Source organism: Podarcis vaucheri (genome assembly GCF_965113315.1).
Source record: "Podarcis vaucheri genome assembly, chromosome: 3".
Classification (NCBI taxonomy): domain Eukaryota; kingdom Metazoa; phylum Chordata; class Lepidosauria; order Squamata; family Lacertidae; genus Podarcis; species Podarcis vaucheri.
In genome coordinates this window covers 4,665,744-4,692,549 of record NC_138761.1, presented here as the reverse complement: position 1 = coordinate 4,692,549, position 26,806 = coordinate 4,665,744, and the positions used below count along the sequence as shown (strand labels likewise).

The 26,806-nt window shown below is 48.0% G+C and overlaps 1 protein-coding gene across 4 annotated transcripts in view; it reads right to left on the bottom strand.

Annotated features, from left to right (window-relative positions):
* EXTL3 (exostosin like glycosyltransferase 3) overlaps window positions 1-23,923 on the bottom strand; it is a 169,482-nt gene extending 145,559 nt beyond the window's left edge. For 2 of the 4 annotated variants that reach the window (XM_082217446.1, XM_082217449.1), the window contains exon 1: window positions 612-742. The gene's annotated coding sequence lies outside the window, so the exon portion shown is untranslated. The other 2 variants (XM_082217448.1, XM_082217447.1) reach the window with 2 other exon arrangements.
* Window positions 23,924-26,806: the final 2,883 nt, after the last annotated feature.

Sequence of the window (26,806 nt, the reverse complement as noted above, 5' to 3'; positions counted from 1 at the left end):
GTTATTATTAATGGCAATAATACATTATTATTAATGGCAATGTTAATAATAAAGAGCCTGCGCTTTCAAAAACCACACATGCATACACAGGTGAAAGACCCCAGACCCCAGGATTAGGGGGATACTTCTTTGCCCTCCAAAGTTGGGAGTCCCTAGACCCCCCATGATTATTTTTGGAGGGTGTCCCCAGAATTACCCCCAAACAGCCCCCCAGATGGAGAGACCCCCCACCTCCAAAGCTACCTTAAAGGGGGATGGGGGGTCTCCTTCTTTAGGCAGTACCATTATCCAAAAAAGGGGGTTATTCCCCCTGCAGAGACTCAAGGCACCCCCCAAAAAAAATCGCATACTTGCCTTGTGCGCACACACCCCTCTCCTTCATCACTCGTGGTACGTTCCATCTCTGTCTCGCGCCCCCCTCCGCTTTCACCTTCTTAGTTTAACCCTCCCGCAGTGCTAAGCCGGCCGCTCCCGGGATCCGTAGGCAGCGACCATTAGGACAAGGAGCGGGGGGGCGCGCGATGCGGGTGGAGAGACGCGCTGCTGTTTTCGCCTCCCCGCACCCCCCGCGGAATCCCGCGTTGTCTCCGTCCTTCCCCCGTCTCGCCTACCTCCGAGCCAGCCGCAGATGGTTCGTCCCACGGAGCCAGCCACCCAATCCGCGCGCGACAGCCCTCCTCGCCTCCCGCATCACCTCGCCCGACGCCGGTTCCTTCAGCGCGTCTTCGGCCGTTTCCGAAAGGGGGCGGGCGGAAACGGCCGAAGGGCGGGCGGAAAGGGACGAGGGGCGGGGCTGGGAGGGGCGGAGGCGGGCGGAGATTGCCGAGAGAGCGGGGGGGCGGGGCAGCAGGGAGGAGATTCGGAAGGCGACGGAAACTGCCGAACCTCCCTCCTCTCCGTCAACTCTCCCCCCCCCGCTACACAACCCAAGTGTGACGCATGCGCAGTCGGCAAGGCGGCCTTTCCCGCCCAAAAACGGGTCAAGTCACAGGAGCAAATCCTGTCGCTTATTTTTATTTATTGTTTCATTGAAACGAATACACATTTTGGACTGTAAAACAAAAACAAAAAAGCACCTCAACACAATTTACAAAAAAATAAAATAAAACCACAGCTGTACATTGAAAACATGAACAGATTAAAACGCTAAAAAAATTAAAATCACCTCAGCTTTCTAAATATCTGGACGGGCTTATCCACACAAGAACAGTTTCAAGCAGATGCCAAAAAGAGTGCAGTGGAAGATACCTAAGCAATATCAAGAGGCAGGGAGATCCAAAGTGTATAGGCAGTAAAAAAAAAACCCAGCCAATTTCTTGCATTGGGTTTAATTTTACAGCAAACTCCCAAGTTTTTTTCCCTTTTAAAATGTTCTAATTAGAAGCACACAGCAACAAAAATACACACAAACACCCTTATATATGCCCTGTACGGATTCAGTTCAATTTCATTTCCACAAGCAGAATGGGAAACCCATTTTCTTCCTTGGCAGCGTTATCTGACCTTGCCTGCCACCCCCACCCCCCTTCGAAAAGACTTTTATCTGATGGGAAAAGAGAGGGAGAAAATCACGTCTTCCAGTATTTGCACACCTGCCATCCCAAACAGAATATGTATTGGATTTTTGCAATATATAAAAAACACACTATTTGAGGGATTGGGCCAAACAGGGCCAGATTCTCCCTACCCCCCCCCCAAAAAAAAGGACATGCATAGTCTGGGGGGGCTCCTAAACCCAGTTTTGGCATTTGAGGGTCAGGGAGCCTCAGTGACAGCTTCCCAATAGCTCCCCTTTCACTTCCTCCCAGGCAATCCGTACTGCTAATACTGCCTCCATTTCAGAACGTGACTCTTTCATTAACTGTATAGGATCCGTCATCTTTTACTATTGAGGAAAGCAGAACAAAAGTCACACCGGAGCAGTTCCGTTCGGAGGTTTGCATCTGTAAGAACTGTTAATGTCCAGGATCTGGAAATCTATGCTCAAAGAGACGAAGGATGCCTGCTACTTGGAAAAATAAATCTGGAAACTGACTCTGCACAAAGCCTTCGCAAATTTGTGCAATACGTAATGCCTGTTATCAATAGCTGGAGAGCAGGCCTTTGAACAAACGAATTAAATTGCTTTGCTTTTGCTATCATCCAAATGAAGACACCAATACAATTTAGGTCTGGACATGCCTCGTGGTGCACAGCTTTAGCAAGTCAGAAACCAAAGTTACCGAAAGCAGCTTCAAATAAATATGCATTTTTTAAAAACAAAAAACTTTATAGAACACACACAAGTTTGCTGAATTATGTCACGTAGCGCTTGTTTGTTTGCAAAATTCAGAATGAGTGGGTCTTAGGAGTTGGGGCACCTGGGGTCGAATTCAACAAAGCGGTTCTGCAAGCAGAAACCTGTGCAAGGAATAGTGCAATGGGGATTTCCCCGTCCTCCCCCCATAGCCCCCCCCAAGTGACTCAAAGCACTCAGGGGAACCCCCCCCCCAGAACAACACATGGAGTGAAGAAAAGAGAGATTGCTCCTCCAACAAAAGCATTTCCACTTGCTGAATGGCACAATCTCCTCGGTGCTACTCTGAACTCCTCCCGTGAACAATCATTCCCTTTCAAATATGAGGAGGGCACAAAGGGGTGGCTGCAGTTGGAGGGAAAAGTTTGAAGAGGAAAAGGATTGCCAGGGGGAAACCCCCCACCTTTCTCCAGTCCTCCTGCAGATCACATTCACACAGCCGCTCTGCATTACTGAGCCATGCATCAGATAAAGGTAAAGGGACCCCTGACCATTAGGTCCAGTTGCGGACGACTCTGGGGTTGCGGCGCTCATCTCATTTTATTGGCCGAGGGAGCCAGCGTACAGCTTCCGGGTCATGTGGCTAGCATGATTGAGCGGCTTCTGGCAAACCAGAGCAGCGCATGGAAACGCTGTTTCCCTTCCCACCGGAGTGGTACCTATTTATCTACTTGCACTTTGATGTGCTTTTGAATTGCTAGGTTGGCAGGAGCAGGGACCGAGCAACGGGAGCTCACCCCATTGCAGGGATTCGAACCGCTGACCTTCTGATCAGCAAGTCCTAGGCTCTGTGGTTTAACCCACAGCACCACCTGCGTCCCAATGCATCAGATAAGAAGAGCCTAAAGGCCTATAGACTTCTGCTTCCTTTTTCCTACAGCGGACAACCAGATGCCTTTTGAAAAGCCATGAGAAAAACGTGAGTGCAATAATCCCCTCTGCTGCTGTTTCCCCATAAGCTTCCCCCTCTGCATATAGAATATACCTTGCATATACCTTGACTAGCAGTCAGGGCTGGATTTAGGTTTGATGTGGCCCTAAGCTACTGAAGGTAATAGCACCCTTTATATGTCCAGCTGTCCTTTGTCAACAACAAATTGCCGCTGTTTTTTGTGTTGAATATATGCTATATGGTAATTGACAGACCTAATAGGTATCTAAAGCCATTTGCACATAACAAAATAACCAGCCCATGCAGAATATAGGCACCCTATATATAGAAATGAGCAAACCAGTGATATTTTAGGGAGCAAGCTAGCAGGTGAGACCCATGACTTACATCAGAGGAGCCTACACAACACAAAACACTGTTGCTGTATGTAGATTTTATTTGTTTTTTATCTTATATTTTGGAAATATACATCCAGTTTTTTCCCCTTTTAAATTTTTTGGGCACCCCCAAGGGAGTGGGGCCCTAAACTATAGCTTGTTTAGCTTATACATAAATCTGGCATTGCTAGGAGCCCTCAATATCCTAGCTGGCAGTCCATACCACAACTTGTGGGAACCAGATTTTACAAGAGAGGTGAAAATCTGCTCTATACAGTTTCCCCCCATACCATGCATAATGTTATAAACCTCGCCCATCTTTCTCTATCCCTTACGCTTCTTCTAAACCAGTGATGGCCAAACTTGGCCCTCCAGCTGTTTTGGGACTACAATTCCCATCATCCCTGACCACTGGTCCTGTTAGCTAGTGATGATGGGAGTTGTAGTCCCAAAACAGCTGGAGGGCCAAGTTTGGCCATCACTGTTCTAAACTAAGAAGCCTCAGACACTATAGTCTGACCTCAGGCAGGGAAGAGAAGGAAGCATCCTACATCAGCCGTTCCCTCTTTTTTCCTTTATCCTGCCACCCAAAAACGATGGAAAAACCTTAGCACTAAAAAAACAACCTACATTGGTAGTGTCTCCATAGCTGTTGCCACGTTTAGATCGGCCCAGAGGAAAAGAGCCTCAAGAACACAAACAGGTCAGACTTCTGTGCCGAATCTGGCAAGCATATTATTAAGCAGCTATTAAAAAGGAGCTTATAGGAGCCTCAGCTCAGGAACAAGAGTGGGACACTCTCTCCACTGAAAGTGCCAGGGGGTGCATGAGAAAGAACGGTCGGCAAGTCAAGAGCGATTTTCCTGTAATGCCCTAAAAACGCCACATGGTACTCACAAAACCAGGGTGGCTACAGAACAGAATTTACCACATCCTTTCAAGGGATAATTATGGGAGAATCCTTTCTTCTAACAGAAAAGGGCAGGGGGAAGCTATGTCTGGGTCGACAGGGCAGGCCAGGGAGGCGAAAGAGGGCTAAGGCTGTAAAAAATAATAATCCGAGGCGCAATTATTGCTAATTGAAAACTTCTCCCTTTTCTGGAAATCTGTATAGCCTTGCCAACTTGTCGTCAGACCTTGTGGCACCGTTGCTAAAAAGTCAGTCCGTAGGAAATCCACCCTTTAGCTGCAGGATTTGATCTCAGAGAAGGAGGCAGGCTTGGTCTGCAGAGGAGCTAATCTCTCCCACTTGGCTTTTCCCATAAACCATCGCTTGCCTGGGATTCCTGGTTGCCAACAGCTACAAGGTAAGTCATTAAATATCATTTGTTTGCTTGTTTATTAAAATTCATTACTGCCCTTCATCTGAGGATCGCAGTGGTGGCTTACAGTATGTTGTTGTTTAGTCGTTTAGTCGTGTCCGATTCTTTGTGACCCCCTGGACCAGAGCATGCCAGGCCCTTCTGTCTTTCACTGCCTCTTGCAGTTTGGTCAAACTCATGCTGGTAGCTCCGAGAACACTGTCCAACCATCTCGTCCTCTGTCGTCCCCTTCTCCTTGTGCCATCCATCTTTCCCAACATCAGGGTCTTTTCCAGGGAGTCTTCTCTTCTCATGAGTGGCCAAAGTCTTGGAGCCTCAGCTTCAGGATCTGTCCTTCCAGTGAGCACTCAGGGCTGATTCCCTTCAGAATGGAGAGGTTTGATCTTCTTGCAGTCCATGGGACTCTCAAGAGTCTCCTCCAGCACCAGAATTCAAAAGCATCCATTCTTCGGCCATCAGCCTTCTTTATGGTCCAGCTCTCGCTTCCATACATCACTACTGGGAAAACCATAGTTTTAACTATACGGACCTTTGTTGGCAAGGTGATGTCTCTGCTTTTTAAGATGCTGGCTTACAGTATAGAAACAGAAAAATACATAGTAACAAACATATACGGCTAGGCTCAACCAGAGGACACCTATTAGATTGGCCTTGCAGCAAGAATATTCCTGCAAGGCTCTTTTGAGTGTAATAGTGCTGAAGAGCAAGATATATGCCCTTCTAAATAAATAAGAAACTAAGGGCAGAGTCGCAGCACACACTGAATGCACATGGCTTCCCCCAAAGAATCCTGGGAACTGTAGTTTGTTGTGGATGCTGGGAATTGTAGCTCAATAAGGGGGGAACTACAGTTCCCAGTAATCTAAAGGGGAAGCACATGTGTACTGAATGTGCCTTGAATGTATGGAGTGGATCTGCCCTAGTTGTGAATTTGACCATCATAATAAGAAGTTCAAGAGAGTTGGGAGTGTGTGTGTGTGTGTGTTTGTGTGTTTGTGTGTGGTCTCTGTGCACAAACACACTCACACACACCTCTATGGGGAGAGATCCAAGGCCTTAGCTCTGGACTTTCTAAAACAAGCGTGGGAAGAAGCAGCAAAATTCACTCAAGCGCCCTCCTCTCTCCCCCCCCTCCTCTCCCCACCGCACTTGTTTAAAATACCCAAAGCCACATTCAATCCTCTCTTTGTTAGGTGGCACGCTATTCAGGATCAAGAACTGGGGAACAAGCCGCTGCAGAGAGAGAGACAAAAGCGGTATTATAGGTGCACACCTACAGAGAGCAATTGGAAAGTGTACATCAAAGTGCCTTTTCCCAAAGAGACAATTACTGCATTATGTGCAACTTAGGCAAAATGTCATTGAAACGACTGAAGGCGCCCACGCATCTTTTCCTCTTTGAAATATAAACACCTTTGCCCATGGTTTCCCCACCACCACCTTTTTGCCATTCTTAACGCAACCAACAATGGCAAGTACAACCTTTGAGGAAAGGGCAACAGCTGCAAAAATATTCTATGAGCATCCTATGTATTATTGCGCAAATATTTAGTCTATCTTTCTTCTTAGACAAGAATAGATAGTGCCACCTGAGTGCTTCCAAGGCAGATGTTTTTTCATCTGCTTGGAAGTTACGTAAGAGGAGCCCTACCTGGACCAATAGTGGTCTCAGTTACCGCAGCTGGCATAATCTTCACAACAACTCTGCTGTATAGGCTAGGCCGAGAGGCGGCAAGCTTTATAGCTGAGCGGGGCTTTGAACCCCAGTTTCCCAGGTCCTGTGGTCTGGCACTCAAACCACAACACCAAACTGGCTCAGGTGTCATCATACCTCAAATCCACCACATTACTAACACTGGAGTTGTTTGAGGTCTGTACGGGTTGGCTTTTTGGACGAATGCTGAGTTTGCATTTTGTACTAAAGTTGGTTTTTGCTTTTAAATGTGCTTGGGGGTAAGCTACACTTCTGTGAATCCTCCCTCTCCAAAGACCTGCTCTGTTTATTATTTTTATTTTGCAAGGCACCAACTGCCACTCATTTGTTTCTTCCTCTCCCCAAAGTCCCCCTGGCCACTGTTTCCCACGCTATTAATTTAAACGGAATGTCTACCAGGGAAACCAAAGTCGCTTCCCACCCTCCAGATCCCACCTCCTAGCAGATGGCAAAGTTATAAATATCAACGCATTCGTCAGCTAGTGGTACTCAAACCAGGCAGGCCGGAGCACCTTCTGCACAGCTTAAAAATACCACAACGGATTCACAGAACCATAAAATTGCAGAGTTGGGAGGGACCCAAAAGGGCAGCTAATCGAACCTCATGCGATGCAAGAATCACAGCAAGAGAATCTTTGATCGGCAAGCAATGTTTATTTCAACTCCGGCGTTGCACCTCCTAAATGCAGAGCCTGGGTGCAGGTGCATCAAGAATTATGGAGCTCCACGCAGACATTTATTTGCTGTGCACAATCCATACCGCTGGAGCATGAAAGGCTGGGCTTATGGGTGCCCAGGACATACATTCAAGCCCATGAACGGGACACGAACGTCAGAAATTAAGTAGATCTGTGGGAGGTTCAGTACACATTAGAGAAACTAGGAGGCGATGAAGCTGGCCTCAAACCACCCAGTCTCCTGGGTAATCTCCTGGGTATCCAACATTAGGGGTCCTCAGGCAGACTAGGCCCTAGGGCAGCCTTTGCCAAGCTGGTGTGCTCTAGGCATTTTGGACTACAGTTCCCAGCAGCCTCAGCCAGCTGGCCGTGGAGGGTACCTGGTCGGCTGCCATAGGGAAAAGATGCCCCCTGGGCTGCATTTCTAACCTGAAGCAAATATGCTGACTCGCCAAGGCAACTGGGGTTCTACAAGGCCCAATAAATCCTTTGCAGCCTAGCCAGCTAGTTAGTCGGAGCGTTCTGCCTGATATTTTGTCAAAAAACAAAGCATCCTTGCCCTGCCTTTCTGCCAAACGAGGTTCCCGGATGGGTTTACAAGGTCCAAAAATAAGACAGTCCTTGCCCTCAGGTTTGCAATCTATAAAATACATGTGACAAAAGTGAAATACCGTGGTACCTCTGGTTGTGAACGGGATCCGTTCCAGAGGCCCACTGGCAACATGAAAAGAACGCAACCTGCAGTGGCGCGTCTGCGCATGTGCGGGTTGTGATTCATCATTTTGCGCATCTGCGCATGTGCAAGCAGCGAAACCTGGAAGTAACCCTATCCAGTTCGCTGCGGGACGCAACCTGAAAAAACGTAACATGAAGCAAACATAACATGAGGTATGACTGTATACTTGGAGTCAAGTGTGAATTTCATGCTCTGTATTCAGCCCGTAGTAGCAATGAATGAAACTTTCCTCAAAACGTCTAGCTATAGATACATTATATACACAATGGGCCCCGTGTGATTGACTAATTCCGGGCTGCTCCTGTAGGCCAATCAGGTTGCTGAGTCACTTCCTCCAGGAGCCTGATTTCTACCTGGAACTGGATTGGGTGGCTCCTGCGAACCAATCAGACTGCTGCATTCTGGATCCTATTATTCTAGGATTCAGCTCAGTACATAAGAAGGAAAGGTGATGGGGGGGGAAGCAGCTCGTTCATCAGTTCAAGGAGGGTGATGATGCGAGAACATCTGCAGAGTTTGCTGCTTTCCTCTGCCTTTTCCAAAATTCGGCAGATGACACAATTAAGGTAGCAGTGAAACAGAGCTGAAATATTTCTCCTGCAGGGCAAAATTTCTAATGTTCTGGTTGTTGCTGCTGCTGCTGCTTTTCCTGGCACCGCTATTCTCTCCTTCTGGGCTCTGCTTCCATCTTCCCCTGCAGCCCCATTAATCACAACTGTCAGAGAAGGGAAAGGAAACGTGCCCACCAAAATGTTTTCAGGATTCTCCCCTCTTTGGGCGCACAGATAAATTTCTCAACTGCCCTGGAAGAAGAAGCAACCCTTTGTGCAGTCAACCTTCTTGAATGCCACCAATCTCAAATAATAATATATGGCTGGGCTTCCCCAGCCACTCTGGGTGGCTTCCAACAAAATATTAAAATACAGTAATGCATCATACATTAAAAGCTCCCCTAAACAGAGCTGCCTTCTAAAAGTCTGGTAGTTGTTCTCTTTGACATCTGGTGGGAGGATGTTCCAAAGGGCGGGTGCCACTACCAAGAAGGCCAGAACCTCTTTGCTTCTGAGTACAGAATTCTCTGCTGACATCTAAACCTGCCTTATAGTCAGTCAAGCCATTTGTCCGGGGTGGGGAACCAGTGGAACAGCAGAGCATAGAATTGTAGCATTGGAAGGGATCCCCAAGGGTCATCTAGTCCAACCCCCTGCAATGCAAGAATCTCGGCTAAAGCATCCCTGACAGAGGGCCATCCAACCTCTGCTTAAAAACCTCCAGGGAAGGAGAGTCCACCACCTCCCAAGAGAGGCCGTTCTACTATCCAACAGCTCTTACTGTCAGAAAGTTCTTCCTGACGTTTAGTTGGAATCGCCTTTCTTGTAATTTGAATCCATTGCTTCAGGTCTTCCGCTCCGCAGCAGCAGAAAAAAATGTTGTGGGACTACAACTCTTGACATCACTGGTTGTGTTGACTAGGGTGGATGGGAAAGGACTTATTCGTGCACTGTTAAACTGCGGAACTCACTCCCACAAGACACAGCAATGGCCACCGACATGGATGGCTTCAAAAGAGGATTGGACAAATTTGTGGAAGACAAGGCTGCCAATAGCTAATAGCTATGATGGCTATATTGGGACGCGGGTGGCGCTGTGGTCTAAACCACTGAGCCTAGGGCTTGCTGATCAGTAGGTCGGCGGTTCGAATCCCCGCGACGGGGTGAGCTCCCATTGCTCGGTCCCTGCTCCTGCCAACCTAGCAGTTCGAAAGCACGCCAAAGTGCAAGTAGATAAATAGGTACCACTCCAGCGGGAAGGTAAACGGCGTTTCCATGTGCTGCTCTGGTTCGCCAGAAGCGGCTTAGTCGTGCTGGCCACATGACCCGGAAGGTGTACGCCAGGTCCCTCAGCCAATAAAGCCAGATGAGCGCCGCAAACCCACAGTCGGTCACGACTGGACCTAATGGTACCTTTACCTTTATGATGGCTATACAGTGGTACCTTGGTTTACGAACTTAATCCGTTCCGGAAGTCCGTTCTTAAACCAAAGCATTCTTAATGCTTTCCATAGCAGCGGGGGACTCAACTTACAAATGGAAGACACTCAACAGGAAGCGAAACATGTTCTGCTTCCAAGGCAATGTTCACAAACCAAGACACCTACTTCCAGGTTTGCAGCATTCTTAATCCAAGTTGTTCATAAACTAAGCTGTTCTTAAACCAAGGTACCACTGTAGTTCGCCTCCACCGTTAGAGGCAGGATATGACCCTGAATGCCAGTTGCTGGAAAATAAAGGAGAGAAGAGTGCTGTAAAAAAATATCTAGGAGTGCTAGCACCAAGCTGAGAAATGGTTCTCTACCATAGAGTTTTCATTATCCCCATTATCAATATAACAATATCATCACCATTCAAACTGAAGTTGATTCTATTGGAATTAGGTATGAAGTATGTATCTTTCATTGGACAGCTCGTGAAGTTCAGATCCAAGGCCATCTTTCTTTGATCCGTCTTTTTCCTTTGTTTCCAAATTTTTACATTTGGTTTTTCTTATGAGAGAGGACGCTCGAACAGCCTTCTCGTAATCTGGAGCGATGGAGAACTCTCAATCTGTTTTACGGCATCGTAAAAAGAAATGCCAGTGGGATCATTTAAGGCCCATGCAAGTGAAAATGTTTATCATCGGGAAGGAGCCAAGACGTAAAATTGGATTTTACTTGGTGTGCTCCACGACGGAACATCAATAAAAAGGGAATCCCATAAAACTAATAAGAGATCTTGCTTATTGGGCCGGTCAGCATATAAAAATACTCTTGGCTAAAGCTCTCGGGGAGTAAATTACTGTAACTCCGTAATTAGTAGGACAACAGCATAAGACAATGGCTAGCCATATAGAAGCAGGTACAGAACCAGTGACTACTCAAGATGTTATTGGACTCCCAGCAGCCTCAAAAGCCAGAGATGGTAGGATCCTGTTCATCTGGAGAGCCACAGGTTCCCTTCGGTCAGCCCTAAGAAGCAACACAGTTAACCGAACAAACAAGTCAGGATCCATCATAAAATACATTTCAAGCAACAACTTTGGGCTGGATATATTAGCACACTGCGAAAACACCATGCTACCCGCACACATATAAATGTGAAAGCAATGCCAAAATTGGAAGTTTAGGGCACAGATTTCTGCCTGTTAGGCAGAGACTCCCCCTTGCATCAAAAGAAATTGCCAGGAAGGCGTTTTTTAAAAGCGCTACAACATGGGTAGGCAAACTAAGGCCCGGGGGCCAGATCCAGCTCAATCGCCTTCTGAATCCGGCCCGCGGACGGTCCAGTAATCAGTGTGTTTTTACATGAGTAGAATGTCTCCTTTTATTTAAAATGCATCTCTGGGTTATTTGGGGGGCATAGGAATCCGTTCATTTCCCCCCCCAAAAAATATAGTTTGGCCCCCTACAAGGTCTGGGGGACAGTGGACCGGCCCCCTGCTAAAAAAGTTTGCTGACACCTGTGCTACAAGGATCAAGGCGCTGGGATCGCAGAATACCCGAGTGCTGTTTGAGGACATAGTAAAATAAGGAGAGAGAGATCGAAGGAGAGGTAGCCACTTGTTTCTTCTTACGGTGACTGGCAAGCCAGGACCGTCACTCATCACCAGTAAGCTGTGTGTGATGAACACACACACACAAAAATACATCCTTTAACTACAGGGCAGGGCAGCCCAGAGACTGAACGCCAAGGGGCCAAAGAATCATTTGCATCCCACTCTCTTTCCCGTTTTCCCAAACCACAGCCATGGCGAGGAGGGAGAATTCTCAGTGGCTAAACAACAGGGATCGTTGATGGCTGAATGACCTGGCAATGGAATACAAAAGTTCATCAAATTATGCACAGACAGACAGACAGACAGACACACACACACACACACACACAAACACACACACGGAGTGGGAGGAGAGAAAGAGATGTCATTCCATATGCCTGGTGTTATTTGCTCAGCTGGGCACCCTAAACTTCTTCATTGCCACTGCAATACCACTGGTCAATCTATCTTAGCATTGCCTACACACTAACACCCGTGGGTCCCCCAGTTTCAGACTTAGGCTGCATGCAAAACAATATAAGGAAAGTGAAATATACTTGGAGTCGAGAGTGGATTTCATGCTCTTTATTCAGCTCATAGTGGTGAGGAGGAATGGAAGTTCCACCAGAATGTCTGCTTTATATACATTATTTACACAATGGACCCCACGTGATTGGCTAATTCCGGGATTCTCCTGTAGGCCAATCAGGTTGCAGATTCACTTCCAACTGGAGCTGGATTGGGTGGCTCCTGTGTACCAATCAGACTGCTGCATTCTGAATCCTATTGTTCTAGGACCAATCAGACTGCTGCATTTTGGATCCTATTCAACTCAGTACATAGCACCAAGCCTCCTGGATCAGGCCAAAAGGGCCCCATCTAGTCCAGCATCTTGTTCACACAATGCCCAACCAGGTACCTATTATGGGAAACCTGAAAGCTGGATTCTGGACCAAGCCAGGGTTCAAAATTGGCCAAGCGCATTTTGCACCCAGCTATCGGACACTTGTAACCGAGTGATTGGCCCCTGACATCTCCATCTGGCGATGCATGCTGGGAGATCCTTGGCTCTCGACTGCTTTCACACACTAGCAAACACATCCTATGGAATTCTATCCGTGATATTTTATCTGCACAATCGGAATGAATTTCAAGAACCAAGAAGTTGTTATTGAAAAGAGCTGCCTGGCCCCAAAACGGCGACGAGGTGTTCAGTTTCGGCAACCGTAACCCTGGTTGAAGGAGCCATTTGGCGCCCAGTTTATATATCTGAGTTTCTAAGACTGCCAAGAGCACCGCTCTCCCCTCCTGTGGTTTCCAGCAACTGGTAATAATAATAATAATAATAATAATAATAATAATAATAATAATAATAATAATAATAATTTATTATTCATACCCCGCCCATCTGGTTGAGTCTCCCCAGCCACTCTGGGCGGCTTCCAATCACGTGTTAAAAACAATACAGCATTAAATATTAAAAACTGCCTTCAGATGTCTTTTAAAGAGAAGATAGTTGCTTATTTCCTTGACATCTGATGGGAGGGCATTCCACAGGGCAGGTGCCACCACCGAGAAGGCCCTCTGCCTGGTTCCCTGTAACCTCACTTCTCGCAATGAGGGAACCACCAGAAGGCGCTCGGCACTGGAACGATGGGGGTGGAGACACTTCTTCAGGTATACTGGGCCGAGGCCGTTTAGGGCTTTCAAGGTCAGCGCCAACACTGGTATTCAGAAGCACTGCTGCCTTGATCCATGGGCTCAGAGCAAAGCAATGCTGATCAGTGGGGAAAAAAATCTATAGACCAGCTCTATGGGTACCACAGTTATCCCCCCTCCCAACCCCAATTCCAAGAGGATGTTGGAGGGTCTCCAAACATGCCCTTGATATGCCTCCTTTTCTCCATTATCTAACCACAAACGACAGGTGAAGGAAAAATGCAACATTTCTGCAGCAATGAGGTATGTCCATGCGTGGCTGCACTCCTCCTCTCCCCAGGGATAAATAGATCCGCAAAAATATCTCAAGATCTCCTCCAGGTGACCACAGGTTGGTCCCTTTCAATTTACCTGGGGCTGCAGTGGCTCAGCCTAGCTTCCTCCAAGCTGCAAAGGCTATGCGTTATATCTCTGTTGCTCCAAGAGTGGGGTGTCTGGCAGGAGTTGCTGTATATATTGCTCATTATTAGTTTTAATTTTATATATATTGTACTTTTAATAGCATGCTCTTAGGTAAGCCACCCCGGGGAATATTTATTGATGGGCAGCTCTATAAATCAAAATTCGAATAAATAGATAATGCCTTTGCCAGAGTCTCTGGAGAGCTTCTGTTTAAGAGTAGAGATGGCACCGAACCATCTGGGCTGAATCCCTCTGGGCTCCATGTAAGGCTGTTTCATACATCTCCTGGCACCACACGTGAATTAAGTTTAGCCGTCCCACTGGCTGTCCACTTCCAGGGAAGCGTAAGAAATCATTCTGCGTGGTTTCTATTCGCAGCAAGAGAAAACAGGATTATTTTTCTTCGCTGCAGCCAGGCCTTGCAGGAAGCTGAACCAGAAATTTATAGAAGGGCCATCAAACAACATCTCTCAACCCCACAAAGCTGATGGAGTGGCTAGAATAGGACTTGCTAACCTGGTCCCTTCCTGGGATATAGCTCAGTCGGTAGAACATGGGACTATGAATTTCAGGGTTGTGAGTTCGAGTCTCACCTTGGACAAAAGATTGCTGCATTGCCAGGGGGTTGTACTTGATGACCTTCATGGTCCCTTCCAACTTTGATTCTAGGTTTTGGACCTCAACTCCCATCAGCCTCAGCTAGCATAGTCAGCAAGCACCATATCTGTTTTATCCTGGGTTAGGGTATCAGCCCAGATGGTTCGGTGCCATCTCTACTCTTAAACAGAAGAGAGCCAGTGTGGTGTAGTGGTTAAGAGCGGTAGTCTCGTAATCTGGTGAACTGGGTTCGCTTCCCCACTCCTCCACATGCAGCTGCTGGGTGACCTTGGGCCAGTCACACTTCTCTGAAGTCTCTCAGCCCCACTCACCTCACAGAGTGTTTGTTGTGGGGAAGGAAGGGAAAGGAGATTGTTAGCTGCTTTGAGACTCCTGAAGGGGAGTGAAAGGCGGGATATCAAATCCAAACTCTTCTTCTTCTTCTTCTATTTGACTAGGAACTGGAGTCAGGTGTCCTGACTTCCACTCACAGATTTGGGACTCACACCTCACTTGTTTTGCTTGAAAGTTTTACTCCCCAATTCACTACAGCACCCAAAACCCAAACAGGATTAGAGGTTAGAAAGTCAGGAAGCAGGACAGAGTGCTCAAGTTTTTATATTGCAAACCACCCAAAGAGTGGTATAGAAATTTAATAAATAGTAATAATAATAAAATATATTGATCCGACTATGGAACTCACTCCCATGGGAAGCAGGCCACCAATCTAGACGGCTTTAAAAGACGATTAAGCAAATCCACCGAGGAGAGGGCTGTCATGGCTACTAGCCAAGGCAGTGAAGGTCCTGTGTGAGTGCCTGGAGGTGGTTGGAGGATGGATGGCGGCTAATGGATTGAGGTTGAATCCTGACAAGACAGAAGTACTGTTTTGGGGGGACAGGGAGCGGGTGGGTGTGGGGGACTCCCTGGTCCTGAATGGGGCAACTGTGCCCCTGAAGGACCAGGTGTGCAGCCTGGGAGTCATTTTGGACTCACAGCTGTCCATGGAGGCACAGGTCAGTTCTGTGTCCAGGGCAGCCGTCTACCAGCTCCATCTGGTACGCAGGATGAGACCCTCCCTGCCCGCAGACTGTCTCACCAGACTGGTGCATGCTCTAGTTATCTCCTGCTTGGACTACTGCATTGCACTCTACGTGGGGCTACCTTTGAAGGTGACCCGGAAACTACAACTAATCCAGAATGTGGCAGCTGGATTGGTGACTGGGAGCAGCCACCGAGACCACATAACACCGGTCCAGAAAGACCTACATTGGCTCCCCGTACTTTTCCGAGCACAACTGAAAGTGTTGGTGCTGACCTTTAAAGCCCTAAACGGCCTCGGTCCTTTATCCCTGAAGGAGTATCTCCACCCCCATCGTTCTGCCCGGACACTGAATTCCAGCTCCAAGGGCCTTCTGGCGGTTCCCTTGCTGTGAGAAGCAAACTACAGGGAACCAGGCAGAGGGCCTTCTCAGTGGTGGCACCCGCCCTGTAGAACGCCCTCCCATCAGATGTCAAAGAGATAAACAACTATATTTAGAAGACATCTGAAGGCAGCTCTGTTCAGGGAAGTTTTTAATGTGTGACATTTTGATGTATTTTTAATCCTTGTTGGAAGCCGCCCAGAGTGGCTGGGGAAACCCAGCCAGATGGGCAGGGTACAAATAATAAATTATATTATTATTATTATTATTATTATTATTATTATTATTATTATTATTATTATGGCTGGGATGGCTGCGCTCTGACAACACAGCTGGATGCCAGCATTGCTTCTGTATGCCAGCTGCTGGAAACTACAGGAGAAGAGAGGTCCCTTGTGCTCAAATCCTGCTTCTGTGTTTCCTGCTGGGTCATCAGTTTGCCTGGTGTGAGGATCCTGGACTAGATGTGCCAGTGGCCTGATTCAGCATGCTCTTCTTATGCACTTAAGAACGAAGTGGTTGGCATCCCAAGGCTTCAGAGAGCAAGAGAGAGCACTCATCCAAGAGAGATAAGTGTGTGAAGTCTGAAGTCTATCATCAAGGGATCAAGGGAAGTAATAGTGCCACTGTATTCTGCTCTGGTCAGACCTCACCTGGAGTACTGTGTCCAGTTCTGGGCACCACAATTCAAGAAGGACACTGACAAACTGGAACGTGTCCAGAAGAGGGCAACCAAAATGGTCAAAGGCCTGGAAGCGATGCCTTATGAGGAACGGCTAAGGGAGCTGGGCATGTTTAGCCTGGAGAAGAGGAGGTTAAGGGGTGATATGATAGCCATGTTCAAATATATAAAAGGATGTCATATAGAGGAGGGAGAAAGGTTGTTTTCTGCTGCTCCAGAGAAGCGGACACGGAGCAATGGATCCAAACTACAAGAAAGAAGATTCCACCTAAACATTAGGAAGAACTTCCTGACAGTAAGAGCTGTTCGACAGTGGAATTTGCTGCCAAGGAGCGTAGTGGAGTCTCCTACTTTGGAGGTCTTTAAGCAGAGGCTTGACACCATATGTCAGGAGTGCTCTGATGGTGTTTCCTGCTTGGCAGGGGGTTGGACTCGATGGCCCTGGTGGTCTCTTCCAACTCTATGATTCTATGATTCTATGATCTCTTTCTGGGATCTAGACTCGCATTCAAAGGGCAAGAGGTAACACCCAGAGCCTCTACCCACCCTGAAACCAGCTTTTTCTCCTGCTACCCTTGACATTTCTTCTCTACCCGCAAGCACAGCTGCACATGGTCAGCCCTCTCCGTTACTGTACTCAGTCACTGCCGCTCTCAAGCCTCTTAAAAAGGTAAAGGGACCATTAGGTCCAGTAGCGGACGACTCTGGGGTTGTGGTTTTAACTTTTTGAACCGAAGTGTAGGTGCTGCCGCACGAAAAGATCAGGTCCTTACAAATATATTTGACGTCATTTTTATTGTGGGGTTTTTTTGTAAGCTGCTTTGAGAGCCTACTGGCTTCCTGTAGGGCAGCCTTCAGCAACCTGGACCACCACCACTCCCAACACTCGCGACTACAGCCCCAGACAGCCAAGCTGCATAGGACTTGCCCTGATGACAGAATGGCCATGCTAGCTGGGAACTGTAGTGCAAAACAGCCAGACGGCACCAGTTGGGTGCAGGCTGCTGCAACAGTGAAGACCCCGGTGATCATCTAATGTTTATTGGATGGATTTTCCCCTAAAATGATTTTAGAACTCTGAATTTCTTGTTATTCACACTTTTATACTGTATTTTATGCTGTTTTTTTCTGTATCACAATTAAGTGTTTTATATTTGTTGTTAGCCGCCCTGGGCCCGGTTTTCTGAACCGGGAAGGGCGGGGTATAATTTTTTAAATTTTTTTTAAAAAAGGCAGCAAGAGGAATCGTTTCAGGACTATATTACAGACAAAGCGGGGTTGAAATGGCAGTGGAGCGGATAACAGGGTGAAGTTTCCAGAGGAGCGAAGGAAAACAGAAGGAACTATCGGGGGGGGGTGCCGAGGGGAACAGGTAGGCAAGGCGTCCAGAGACAAGGCAAGAGGAAGCACATTCTACTGAGGTCGAGAGTAACCCCATCCAGAGACAAAAATAAATAATTCCGGGAACAGGAATGTTTGCATTTGTACAAGGCTCCGGCAGCCCTGGGCAGACGAGAGGCAAGGGTGTGTTTGTATTAACTTTGGCCTGGTTTTCCCGTCCCAATGTACTCTCCCGGCTCTATTCGTTACGAGATATTCTACAAAATCATTTCTCAGCCTTTCCACAGCCAGGAGGGCACGAGGGGCTCCTTCGTTAGTTATCTCAATAAACCTAACTTTTTGACTGTTCAGCATCTCTGAACCTGTGCCTGTAGGCGTGCGATACACTCAACCATTAAGCCATCTAGGTTAGCGGTCATCACTAAGTATCAAATGTGGTGAGACAGTAATAATAATACTATAAACAACAACAACACCGTTGTGGCGGCACAGGGTTGCGGTTCTGTGAATGGTTCATTTATCCAGTAGGTATAACGTTTACTGCACATGTAACTTGTTAAGATAGAGTTGCACATTTATCCACTCCATGTTTACAGTATCGCCAGGCTTTGTCTTGCACATGGCACCTTAGTATGTTTGTTGTTTGAATGGTTACAAGTCTATCTCTATTCTAGCTATTATTCTAGTAAATTTGGTTTTATACTTATAAGACAGTTTGTGGTGGTGGTGTTTTGTTGTAGTGGTCATCACTAATTCCTGTGGGAATGAGTTTCACAATCTAACAATCCCATATTCCTGATCCATGTATAGTCTGGCTTCCCTGTGGCAGCGTTCGCACATAATCTTAAACCATAGTTCAACATTGCCAGGAAAAGCTGCAGTGAGCCTCGGATTTGTATAGAGCCTCGCCCTTCTTTCCAGGAGGCCAGCATTAGGGATTTGGAAGGAGGTTACCAGATTTGTTTCAATGAATCCGGGGACACTTTTCAACTTCAATGGATTTTGTATGGGGACTGATGTGTAAATCCGGGGACTGTCCCTGGGAAACGGGGACGTCTGGTAACTTTAATTTGGAAGCCTTTGCCTCCTTTCTAACAGTTTGACGTGGCATCGAAACCTTGTCAAAACCGCGTAGCCTTAACTATTGTCAGGGGAAATTACTCAACTTCAAACCAGAGTTTAAAAAGCTAGTTTTGTTTTCAGTAAACTTGAAGGTCAGCCATAGCTCAGGGTTGAGATGTCATAGTTAACCTCCAATTTGCAGCGGTGGAGGAGAGGGGGAAGGAAGATTGCGCAGGTTCAAGATTTCCTGCAGCTCATCCTTGCAAGGCTAAACTGTGGCTTGACATTATGAGGAAAGCAAGGCACAGTGTGTTGCTGGGATTTGAGACTGCCTTATCCAGCATGCAGTATCCACTGCTTCCTCCACAGGTTGTCATCACTTCTGAGCGAAGCTTGCAGGTAATCGGATGAGGTACCCAGCAGGCCACTAATTGACTGGCGGATTTCTCTGTTTCCCTTCCAATCTTCCAAGCAGTTTAGCAAACACAAGCCAAGCACATTCCATTTCTTTCAATACAGTCATACCTCGGGTTGAAGTAGCTTCGGGTTGAGCATTTTCGGGTTGCGCTCCGCGGCGACCCAGAAGTAATGAACGCGTTACTTCTGGGTTTCGCCACTCGCACATGTGCAGGCGCTCAAAATGATGTCATGCGCATGCGTGGAAGCAGCAAATAACGACACGCGCAGACGCGGTTTGTGTTTGCTTCAGGATGCAAGTGGGGCTCTGGAACGGATCCCGTTCACATCCAGAGGTACCACTGTATTTAAACAAATAAAGCATGACTAAACATCAGGAATAACTTTCTAAGAGCTGGAGGACCATCTGTCATGGATGCTTTAGCCGAGATTCCTTCACTGCAGGGGGTTGGACTAGATGACCCTTGGGGTCCCTTCCAACTCTACAATTCTACAATGCTATGATAACACAGTCCTGCCAACCTAGCAGTTCGAAAGCACCTCAAAGTGCAAGTAGATAAATAGGTACCGCTCCGGGAGGAAGGTAAACAGTGTTTCCGTGCGCTGCTCTGGTTAGCCAGAAGCGGCTTAGTCATGCTGGCCACATGAACCGGAAGCTGTACGCTGGCTCCCTTGGCCAATAAAGCGAGATGAGCACCACAACCCCAGAGTCGGCCACGACTGGACCTAATGATCAGGGGTCCCTTTAACTTTATGATAACACGGAGTAGCATTAAAAATACAACAAAATATACCCACAGCGACATCTCTGCAGAAACAAGCAGGTTTTATTCAAATGTGTCTCAAGAAAAAGACTGGAGGGGGTGGGTTGAGGAAAACTTGATTCAAAAGTTTGGTTCATGACTCTCGGTCGAGGAAGGAACAAGGGACGTTGGTATTCCATCTAAAAACACACCTACCTGGGAGCTAGCTCCCTTCACCATGTTTCCTTGAGCACCACTATACACTTGGACATCTGTAGGCAGGGCCGGTCCACCCATGAGGCAAGGCGAGGCGACCGCTTCGGGCGGCAGGATCTGCAGGGGCAGGAGATACGACCTCCAAGGATTGCATCACCAGCTGCCGTACGGTCTTTAGAGGCTAGATCTGCTGCCTCCTTGGCAGTCCTTCTAGGCCTCCTCCCTAACACCCTCTTGGTGAACAGGAGACACCGCCAATGGTCTCCTTCCACCTCACTTTACTAACTCCAGAAACCCAAGACCACGTGGAGGAGGCTCCTCCCCACGCCAGCATCATCCAGTCCAAAAGCCAAGGCCATCCTGATGGGGACACAGAGCGGTAGGAGTGCGCCTGGTGTCCTGCACTACAACTCCCAGCAGCCATGACAGCCGTTAGCCAAGGGCAGGCTTCCTCCACCTTGGCCCTCCAGATGTTTTGAGACTACAGTTCCCATCATCCCTGACCACTGGTCCTGCTAGCTAGGGATCATGGGAGTTGTAGGCCAAAAACATCTGGAGGGCAGAGTTTGAGGAAGCCAGGTCAAGGGTAATGGGAGTTGTGCTCCAACAACATCTGGAGACCTCCAGGTTGAGCAAGGCTGATCTGAATAATCCTAGAGCAGTTATAAGGAGGAAAATCAGAGAAGCCCTTGGGTGATGATTCTTTATTAGATTTGTATACCGCCCCCCCCCAGGGTGATCCACAACACAACAACACAAAACGACAACTCACACAATATATAATAAAAACAAGCCAAAGACATCCCTGTCCCACAAACATTTAAAAGGTCACTTCTGTCTATTAAACTTTAATTACCGTATTTTTTGCTCCATAACACTCACTTTTTTCCTCCTAGAAAGTAAGGGGAAATGTCTGTGTGTGTTATGGAGCGAATGCCTACAGATGGCAGGGGGATCTGCTGCAGTCGTGAGCAGAGGATCCATGGTTCCCCTTCCGTCCCTCCTCCGTGGCTCGCTTTAAAACAGCAAAGCGGGAGAAGAGCCGCTGAGAGGGGAGGAGAGAGGGACAGAGAGCCTGGTTACAAAGCACGGATCCACATGGATCCTCAGGATTTTTGCATTGGGCTACCCCAAACTCACCGTCAGATCACATGTCTGTGGCCACAGCATGAACCACAAAAATCATACATCCACTGTTTCGTTTAGAATATTTTTTTTCTTGTTTTCCTCCTCTAAAAACTATGTGCGTGTTATGGAGCGAAAAATACGGTAGTTTAATGTTAAGTAAACGTCCAGTGCGTTTCCAACGCCATAAATCTTATCTCAGCAGAGAATTTCGTGCAGCGGTTGAAGAAGGCAGGAGAGTCAGTACCTTTCAATGAAGAATCCTGGAACTCAGGAAAAAAACTTTATTTACAAAAGAAAAACCCTGGCGATAAAGCACACATGCTTTTATCTCCGGCATAAAGAAAACTTTACTCTAAACTTAACTCATATCAGCAAACACGGGGGGAGAGAGAAAACACACGGGTGAACTGACTATTTATACAAACTAACTCACATTCCTGGATGCTTAATGACTTCCAGCTACTCAGCGATTAGAGCGACTTGTTACCTCTTAACCCTTTAGTACCAACAACTTCTAGTTTGTTTCCGAAGCACCAAGAAATTGATGATCAACAAGGCATGCATGGTGTCACACCTGAAAGAGAGATGGGACCACAAAGCTATGCCTCCCATCAATGAAAGGAAAAACGTGTGTGTATCAGCCACTGCTATGGTCACTTCCAGAGAAGCTATTTTCCCCTCTCCAGAACAGAAGGGAGGGTGAGTGTGGGCATATTTAAGGGGATATTTTCAATGTTGGAGATGGTGAGGCAATGTGGACAAGAACTATGCAGGTTGAGGACATTTCTCATGAAATGTGAGTTTCTGAGGGGTGAGACCTTTTGTAGATGCCATAGGAGATACTGATGCTCATACAGGTGTCCAAAAGTGCCACCTTGGTGATCCCTAGCTTATGCCATAATAAAGCTTGTGAGCATTTAAGGCGCAAAAAAACCCTCCCAAACAAAAAACATGGCATGTAGACTATTCCTCCCCCCTTTCCAAATATCACACTCACAGACCCACATAATTATTCCCCCACTCCTCCCAGTAGAAAGAAACCCAAGTCTCACAGCAACATTCATATCCTTCTTTCCCCCAAATCTCCCATTGCAAAAAACACACACACAAAAAAAAAAAAAAACAACAGGAAGGAAGGCAGAATCAAAGCATATGTTTTAAAGACAAGAAAATATGGGGTTTCTCTCCCGGAAACTAAAAACACCATCCCAGACTATCATGTAGCGCATTTCCGAGACTTAATATTCAGAATCTGCAATCCTAAAATGTCAACAGGGAAGGGTTGTAACTTTGTAGTAAGGCAAATGCTTTGCAAATAAAAAAAACACACCTCTGGTTTGACACTTTTTGGAAAGAGGTTTTTTTCAGAGAGTAAGGCAGCGGGCAGAGATATTTAAGGAGGAGGAGGGCTGTCGCTCTGAGCTAAAAGTATGGGGCCAGACTGAATAACAATCTGACACAGTGACTCCCCTCTGAGGCTACTTCTGAGCAAGGAGGTCCACAATGCCTGCCACAAAACGCCCAGTTCCTTCTGCCATGCTTCACGGATCCATTCCGATCCACTGCACACCACCCAAAACAAAGAGCTTGCGTTGCTATTATCATTATGGGATTCCTGTCTTTTTGGGAAACAGCCACAGGGCAGAAAGGCATGCACACCTCTTAGGATGAAGCATACTCACGGTGAGCGCATGGGGCTGGCTGCCAAGAAGCCACAGGGCGAGCGCATGGACCCTTTTCAGCAGACATGGGGAAGAAGGGCCCCCACTTGCCACAAGGGAGAAGGTGCTCCAAAACTCCAAAAGGACCTTTCCTGGGGAAACTGCTGGGGGGTGGGGAACAGTCTAATGTATAACCCAGATCACTAGATCCTTTCTGGCTGCCTGGATCTCACTGCCTGCTCCCATTCCGGAGAGCACATGGACAAAGCATATGCTCAGAATTCCCCAGTCCACTCTCTGCCTGTTTTCTGAGCAGATCCTGCAACGAGGAGACTCCCAGGAGGCCAGGAGGAGCTGGCAGGAGTGCCACCTTGGCCAAGCGACCGTGGGTGGCAGTGGGTACTATACAACCCGGTGGGTGCCCAAATTTATGGGGATTTTTGTGGGTGCTGGGGCACCCAGAGCCCCAGCATGTATGGGAGCTGGTCATTGCAGGCCCCCCCCGCCCCGGATCTGTACCCTCGACGCCTTGGCTTGCATTGCAAGCCATTATATCCCCCGGGTTCCTTCTTCCCCCGGGCGCCAGGCACGTGAAACCGTTCGGGGGGGGGCGGAAGGGAGAGGACCCGGGCGGGGGCTGATCCTGCACCGGGGAGAAATGCATGAAAGCCGAAACGAAAGCAGGGTGGGGGGAAACAAAATCCCTTCCTCTGCAAGAGCAAAGGAGGAGCTGTCCTGTGCAAAGTCAGAGCCACCCCACCCGGTGCAAACCCGGGGTCCCCCTCCAGAAATCTCTGCAGCGCAGCGCTTACCTCGTAGCTGCAAGGAGCGCGGCTGGAGGCCAGCAAGTCCGCGCACAGCTGCGGGGAGGAAAGGGCTTCAAGGGAAGGAAGGAGGCAGGCTGAGCCCGGGCGCCGCTGCCTGCCTGCTTGCAACCGTCCCGAGTCTGCAGCCCAGCGGCCAATGCTCGGCGCGCCGTGGGAAGCGGAGCTTTTAAAACCGGGAAGGAAAGGGGGCCGGTGCGCCCCCTGGTGGAGATGGGAGGGAGATCATAAATCCTAGAATTGGAAGCGGGCCCCCCAAAGGTCATCCAGTCCAACCCCCTGGAATGCAGGCATCTCAGCTAAAGCATCCATGACAGATGGCCATCCAACCTCTGCTTAAAAAGCTCAAAGGAAGGAGAGCCCATCACCTTCCAAGGGAGACCGTTCCACCGTCTAGCACAGGCTTCCTCAACCTCAGCCCTCCAGATGTTTTGAGACTACGCGTTAATGAGTCATCGCCTGTACATGCAGTCCGGCTGATCTTTGAAGTAAAGATACGTGCGCATAGAGAGATCCGTTAACCCCATCACCATGCTAGCTAACGCTGGAGTTGGACCCTGATGGCAAACAGGAAAGCATCAGGATTTGCAAGGCCCTAGAGCAGTGGTTCTCAACCTGTGGGCCCCCAGATGTTGTTGGACTACAACTCCCATCATCCCTGACCACTGGTCCTGCTGGCTAGGGATCATGGGAGTTGTAGTTTCAAAACATCTGGAGAGCTGAAGTTGAGGAAACCTGGTCTAGCTGTTCTTCCTATCAGAAGGTTCTCCCTGATGTTGAGTCAGAATTTCGTTTGGAAGCCATTGGTTCGAGTCTTACCCTTTGGAGCAGGAGAAAACGAGCTTATTCCCTCTTCCATGTGACAGCCCTTGAGATATTTGAAGATGACTCTCATGTCTCCTCTCAGACTCCCCAGGTGTGCAGCCTGAGAGTCATTCTGGACTCACAGCTGTCCATGGAGGTGCAGGTCAATTCTATGTCCAGGGCAGCTGTTTACAAGCTTCATCTGGTACGCAGGCTGAGACCCTGTCTGCCCACAGATTGTCTTGCCAGAGTGGTGCATGCTCTGGTTATCTCCCACTGGGATTACTGCCATGCGCTCTACATGGGGCTCCCTTTGAAGGTGACCCAGAAACTGCAACTAATCCAGAATGTGGCAGCTAGACTGGTGACTGGGAGTGGGCGCTGGGACCACATAACTCCGGTCCTGAAAGACCTACACTGGCTCCCAGTATGTTTCCGAGCACAATTCAAGGTGTTGGTGCTGACCTTTAAAGCCCTAAACGGCCTCGGTCCAGTATACCTGAAGGAGCGTCTCCACCCCCATCGTTCTGCCCGGACGCTGAGGTCCAGCGCCGAGGGCTTCAAATAATAGATTTGTGGAGTTGGGTCATCTAGTCCAACCGCCTGTGATCAGCGTTCGAAATTCTCCAGGCACATTTAGCACCTGGGTTTTGGCCACTTTTGACCAAGTGAAGATGCCCGGGTGCCAGGATTGGCACCTGATGTCTCCACCATCTGGAAGTACATGCCTGGGGATCATTGGATCTTGACCGTTTTCGCACACTAGCAACACCTCCTGTAGAATTGTACCTGTTATGTTTTATCTGCACAATCAGAACGAATTTCAGGAACCCAAAGGTCATGTTGGAAAATACAACCTTTGAGCCGTCTGGCCCAACAATGGCCACTGGTCGTTCCGTTTTGGCGGCTGTAACCCTGGCTGAAGAAGCCATTTGGCACCTAGCTTATATATCTGAGTTTCTAGCTGCCTGCAATGCAGGAATCACAGCTAAGTAAATATGCAAGGAGGGACGCTGGTGGCGCTGTGGGGGTTAAACCACAGAGCCTAGGACTTGCCGATCAGAAGGTCGGTGGTTTGAATCCCACAATGAGGTGAGCTCCCGTTGCTCCTGCCAACCTAGCAGTTCGAAAGCACGTCAAAGTGCAAGTAGATAAATAGGTACTGCTCCGGCGGGAAGGTAAACGGCGTTTCCGTGCGCTGCTCTGGTTCGCCAGAAGCGGCTTAGTCATGCTGGCCACATGACCCGGAAGCTGTACGCCGGCTCCCTTGGCCAGTAAAGCGAGATGAGTGCTGCAACCCCAGAGTCGGCCACAACTGGACGTAATGATCAGGAGTCCCTTTACCTTTACCTTAAATATGCAAGGGGTTTCTGTTTTCTGCATTAATAGCTCGCCTCTTTGTGATACATGGTTCTCCCCTCCTCCTCATTTAAGCCCCACAACAACCCTGTGAGGTAAGTTACACTGAGAGGCAGCAGCTGGCCCAGTTTCACCCAGTGAGCTTCACAGCCAAATGGGGATTTGAATCCTTGCTTCCCAACCGTCCAGCCACTACACCATTCTGGCCGAAGGCTGCCTCCTCCAAACTTTGATCCACCTGTTGCTCTCCATGGGTTTTTGGACTACAACACCCATCAGCCCACGGCAAGCACAGGTGTTTGGTGCTGGGGTTGATGGGAGTTGTAGTCCAAAACATCAGGAGCACACCAGGCTGCGAAAGGGGGAGTAGTCTCCGGCAGAGCCTTTCCCCCAACTGTGTTAAATGCCAGGCCACCACAGAAAAGGCCCTGCCAATGGACATTACTTTGGTGGGTTACAAATACCTTTAAATAAATAAATAAATAAATATAAATAGATAGATGATAGATAGATAGATAGATAGATAGATAGATAGATAGATAGGTAAACTTCACCTTTGAAGACCTGGGGACAGGCCTTAGAGCAGAATCTTGATCTTCAGGCAGATTTGGATGGGAGGAAGCAGTCTTAAATAGGACAAATTCTTTTACCAACTCGGACCATTGATCCACCTGGCCTGGTATCGTCTCTCCAGCATCTTGCTGTAGCGTCCTTGCGACAGAGTTGCCTAGGCCTCTGGGCATCTTGTGAACTTATAAATCAACAATAAATCAACTTATAAATCAACAAAATGCAACCCAAAACAGTTTTTGAAACTACTAATTCAATATCATTTTTTAAAAA